Raw genomic sequence first — 6,160 nt, forward strand, 5'->3', positions numbered from 1 at the left:
ATCCACTTCATCCATTCCGTTAATCAATTTATAAACTTGTATCAGATCCCCTCTCTCTTCTCTGCTCCAAGGTTGGTAGATCCATTGCCTTTAGTCTCTCCTCATATGCGATCCCTTTAAATTCTGGAACCATTCTTGTAGCCATTTTTGTAGTCTCTCTTATGTGGGATAGACTGTTCCCATCTCTCTCTCTCTCTCTCTCTCTCTCTCTCTCTCTCTCTCTCTCTCTCTCTCTCTCTCTCTCTCTCTCTCTCTCTCTCTCTCTCTCTCTCTCTCTCTCTCTCTCTCTCTCTCTCTCTCTCTCTCTCTCTCTCTCTCTCTCTCTCTCTCTCTCTTCTCTCTCTCTTCTCTCTCTTTCCTTATCTCTTTTCCTTATCCTTCCCATCTTTTTTATCTCCTTCCTCCTTACCCTCTCCTCTCGAAGATAAGTTACATCGTCCGCCTTGTAACATTGTCACACACACACACACACACACACACACACACACACACACACACACACACACACACACATGGCAAATGGAGTTCAACACGACAAAATGCAAGAAATTAGAGTTTGGCAAGAGTGAAAGAAGAATCAGGAGTATGTACAAGATAGGAAATGAAGACATAAAAACCAGTCATGAAGAAAAAGACCTTGGGGTGACAATGACCTATCGCCAGAGAGACATATAAACAAAATAATTGGAGAAGTATTGAACTTATTGAGGAACATAAGAGTGGCGTTCGTATATTTAGATGAAGAAATGATGAAGAAAATAATTACTGCAATGATAAGACCGAGGCTTGAATATGCAACAATACAGTGGGCTCCGAACTTAAAGAAACACATAAGGAAACTAGAGAAAGTACAGAGGGCTGCAACGAAAATGGTGCCTGACTTAAGAGATTTGACTTATGAAGACAGACTGAAAAGAATGCAACTTCCGACCCTGGAAAACAGAAGAGAAAGGGAGACCTGATAGCAATATACAGAGTGATGATTGGCATGGAAAAATGGATAGGGAAGATCTGTGTATGTGGAATGAAAGAATGTCGAGAGGGCATGGGAAAAAACTAAAATGGCCACTTATAGGAGAGATGTGAAAAATATAGCTTCCCTCATAGAAGGGTGGAAGCATGGAATAGTTTAGACGTGGAAGTGGTCAACAAGGAATATTCATGATTTTAAGAAAAGCTGGACATTAATAGATATGGAGACGGGACAACACGAGCATAGCTCTTTCCCGTATGTTACAATTAGGTAAATACAATTAGGTAAACACACACACACACACACACACACACACACACAAGAGAAATGTTAAATGAGTTGAGAAAGGAGGCTTTGAAAAAAATGAAGAGAGGACAGAAGAGGAGAAGAAAGAGTTTTTCTGGAGAATCTTGGATATGAGACTGAGGAAGTGTTTCATAACCAAGAAAAGTACAGTAAGAAAGGACTAAAGAAACTTACTATGAGCGGAATGTAATGTATTCCAACATAAATGGAGTGATATCGGAATTTAGAACTCAACGATTACTTGAGGACAAGAACCCAGATATTGTGGGTCTTACTGAAACAAAACTGAGAGAGGAGAAGACCTGATGATGGTTGGAGAAGGAAATATAATGTTTGGAAAAGAAATAGAGTAGGTAAGATGGGAGGAGGAGTGATGTTGCTGGTTAAAAAGATATAAAGGTGGATCAAGTGAAAGAAGGTATGGGAAAGGCAGAAGTGCTAAAGATCAGAGCAGAAACTAATGAAGGAAAAAGAGGCACTACATAGTGGTGTACGTACCACCTAAGACAAATGCATGGTCAGTACAGGAATATGAAGAAATGATAAGTGATACAGGAACATGTCTGGAAGAAATGTTGGGTGGCTGTGAACGAACTATAATGATGGGAGATTTTAATTGTAAAGAGGTGTGTTGGGAGGACTGGTCAATGGAAGGATCAGAGACAACATGGGAAATACACTATTGACACTGGCAATGGAAATGTGTTAACTCAGTGGGTCAAAGAAGATACTAGGTTTGGAGGAGAGGGAGCATCGTCAAGACTGGACTTGGTCTTTAGTACAGAGCCAATGGTCATTGAGGAGATGAGGGTGGAGTGCCCTTTAGCAAAGAGTGATCATGCAGTTTTGGAGTTCAAGGTGATAGATGAAGAGAAATCTAGAAGAAATGAAGAATATAAAGTGGGAAGATGGAATTATGCCAAGATAGATTTTGGAAACCTAAAGAAATTCTTTCAAGAGACAAATTGGATGAAATTCAAGAGTGCTAAGGAGCAAATGAAAAGTGGAAGGAATTTATAAAAATATACAAAGAAGGTGAGAAAAATTTGTACCAATAAGACAACATAGAGAAGTTGGAAAGCAGGACTGGTTTAACGATAGATGTGAAAAGGCTAGAACAAGAAAAGAGGATGCATGGAAGAGGTGGAGAAGGAAAAGACGGATTAAGCAGTGGAAAGTTACAAAAGAGCAAGAAATGAATATGTGTTGATTAGAAGAGAAGAAAGAAAGAAACAAGAAAAGGATATAATTGATAAATGTAAAGACCAACCAAGGCTTTTTACAGACATGTGAACAACAACATCAAAAATAGAGAAAGTATTGAAAGTTTAGAAGTAAATGGAGTATGCAGTGAAGATCCCAGGGAAATGGCAGAGGCTATGAATGGATGCTTTTGGAAGGTATTCACAAAGGAGACTGCTTTTGACAAACCACTGGTAATGGAACAGAAAGGGATTATGAAGGAGTTTCAAGTAACTGTGCAGGAGATCAAGAATATGATGGGGAGTTTAGAAGTGAGAAAAGCTGTGGGACCTGATGGGGTATCAGGATGGATTTTAAGAGAATGCAGGGAGCAACTGGCAGAAAAAGTTTGTGAAGTAATTGATGCCTCATTAAGGGAAGGTGTAGTGCCCCAAGACTGGAAAAGAGCTAACATTGTCCCAATCTATAAAGCAGGTAACAAGAGAGACCCATTGAACTATAGACCAGTATCACTTACAAGTGTGGTAGCTAAGATGTGTGAGAGGGTGGTGAAGAATAGATGGACAGACTTCTTGGAGAAAAATGACATACTTTGTGAGTGTCAATTTGGTTTTAGAAAAGGGCGTTCATGCACGACAAACCTGTTATGTTACTATTCGAGGGTGATAGATGTAATACAGGAAAGAGATGGTTGGGCTGATGGAATATATCTGGATTTAAAAAAGGCCTTTGATAAGGTACCACACCGGAGACTGATCTGGAAACTTGAAATGGTAGGAGGAGTGCATGGCAGTTTACTAAAATGGATGGAAGACTTTTGGTAGGAAGAGAAATGAGAACAATAATTAAGGACAGACCATCAGAATGGGGCTTGGTGGAGAGTGGAGTTCCACAGGGATCAGTGTTGGCACCAGTAATGTTCGCGGTCTACATAAATGACATGGTGGATGGGGTGTCCAGTTATGTGAGCCTATTTGCAGACGATGCAAAATTGTTAAGAAAAGTGAGATGTGACAAAGATTGCGAACTACTCCAGGAAGACTTGGACAGAATATGGAAATGGAGCTGTACATGGCAAATGGAGTTCAACACGACAAAATGCAAGAAAATAGAGTTTGGCAAGAGTGAAAGAAGAATCAGGAGTATGTACAAGATAGGAAATGAAGACATAAAACCAGTCATGAAGAAAAAGACCTTGGGGTGACAATTACCAATGACTATCGCCAGAGAGACATATAAACAAAATAATTGGAGAAGTATTGAACTTATTGAGGAACATAAGAGTGGCGTTCAGATATTTAGATGAAGAAATGATGAAGAAAATAATTACTGCAATGATAAGACCGAGGCTTGAATATGCAACAATACAGTGGGCTCGAACTTAAAGAAACACATAAGGAAACTAGAGAAAGTACAGAGGGCTGCAACAAAAATGGTGCCTGACTTAAGAGATTTGACTTATGAAGACAGACTGAAAAGAATGCAACTTCCGACCCTGGAAAACAGAAGAGAAAGGGAGACCTGATAGCAATATACAGAGTGATGATTGGCATGGAAAAAATGGATAGGGAAGATCTGTGTATGTGGAATGAAAGAATGTCGAGAGGGCATGGGAAAAACTAAAATGGCCACTTATAGGAGAGATGTGAAAAATATAGCTTCCTCATAGAAGGGTGGAAGCATGGAATAGTTTAGACGTGGAAGTGGTCAACGCAAGGAATATTCATGATTTTAAGAAAAAGCTGGACATTAGTAGATATGGAGACGGGACCACGAGCATAGCTCTTTTCCGTATGTTACAATTAGGTAAACACACACACAGCCCGGTAGCTCAGTGGTTAGAGCGCTGGCTACAAGCCAGAGGACTTCGATTTGACCGGTGGAGATATTTGGGTGTGTCTCCTTTGACGTGTAGCCCTGTTCACCTAGCAGTGAGTAGGTACAGGATGTAAATCGAGGAGTTGTGACCTTGTTGTCCCGGTGTGGTGTGTGCCTGGTCTCAGGCCTATCCAAAGATCGGAAATAATGAGCTCTGAGTTCGTTCCGAGGGTAACGTCTGGCTGTCTGTCAGAGACTGCAGCAGATCAAACAGTGAATTACACACAAATACAAAACAACAAATTTTCTAATCTCTCTCTCTCTCTCTCTCTCTCTCTCTCTCTCTCTCTCTCTCTCTCTCTCTCTCTCTCCTTCCTCTCCTTTCCCTTTTCCTCTTTGAAGATAAGCTACATGTGTCCCGCTTGTGTCTAAAATATTAGCAAATGTCACTCACTCTTCTCTCTCTCTCTCTTTCTCCAAAGAGAGAAGTTCATTTCCTCTTGAAGGCGATATAGTGACTAAAAATAGCAGCATAATACACAAAGACGACAAGTATGACAAGCTTGCAGAGTTTGTGTGGAACTACTAAGTATATCATACAGGCGGGCTTTTTTAACATCCAGCGCGAAGGGGTTAATAAATCAATGGGGCCTGATGGCATATCTGGGAGGTTGCTAAATGAATGTAAGGATCAATTGTTGAACCCCGTATTTGATATTGTGGAAACCTCCATACGAACAGGATTAGTCCCGAAAGAGTGGAAAAGAGCTGATATTGTGCCTATATATAAGAATGGTAGTAGAATGGAACCGCTAAATTATAGACCAGTATCGTTGACTAGTATATTGTGCAAGGTATGTGAAGAAGTAATTAAAGCTAAGTGGAGTGAGTATCTAGAAAGTGAAAACATTCTGAGTGAAAGGCAGTTTGGTTTCAGAAAAGGAAGATCGTGATCTAATTTATTATGTTTTTATTCAAGAGTGACTGACATACTACAACATAGAGAGGGATGGGTGGATGCTATCTACCTGGACTTGAGAAAGGCCTTTGATAAAGTACCACACAATAGACTGATGTGGAAACTAAAGATGATTGGAGGAGTAAATGATAAATTAGCAAAATGGATGGAAAATTACTTAATGGGAAGAGAAATGAGAACAGTAGTGAGAGGAAGGAAGTCCGAGTGGAAGAAGGTAACCAGTGGAGTTCCACAAGGGTCAGTGCTGGGTCCCATCATGTTTTTTATTTATGTTAATGATATGCCAGTAGGAATTGACAGTTACATGAACATGTTTACGGACGATACTAAAATTATGAGGAGAGTAAAGAATGTGGAAGATTGTAACAAGTTACAGGAAGATCTTGATAAAATAAATGAGTGGAGTAAGGAGTGGCAGATGGAATTTAATATAGACAAGACCCATGTTATGAAAATGGGAAGAAGTAGATACAGACCAAACAGGGATTACAGGCTGGGTGATGAGAAAATTAAAGAGACCAATGAGGAGAAAGACTTAGGAGTAACCGTGCAAAACACCTTGTCACTGGAGAAACACATTAAGAAGATTTTTTGGAAAACATACAACATGCTTCAAAATATTGGCCTTGCATTCCACTACCTAGATGAAGGAATGATGAAGATATTTTGTACATTAATAAGACCCTAGTTAGAATATGCAGCATGTGTCTGGTCACCGCATATGAAGAAAAATGTGAAGGTGGAAAGGGTACAGAGGCTGGCAACAAGGATGGTACCAGGACTCAGGGAGTTAGACTATGAGGAAAGACTGAGGAAGCTGGGGCTGACCACATTAGAAGAGAGAAGAACAAGAGGAGACATGATAACTATGTATAAATTGG

The sequence above is a fragment of the Portunus trituberculatus genome, chromosome 41, assembly GCF_017591435.1.
Source record: "Portunus trituberculatus isolate SZX2019 chromosome 41, ASM1759143v1, whole genome shotgun sequence".
Taxonomy (NCBI): Eukaryota; Metazoa; Arthropoda; class Malacostraca; order Decapoda; family Portunidae; genus Portunus; species Portunus trituberculatus.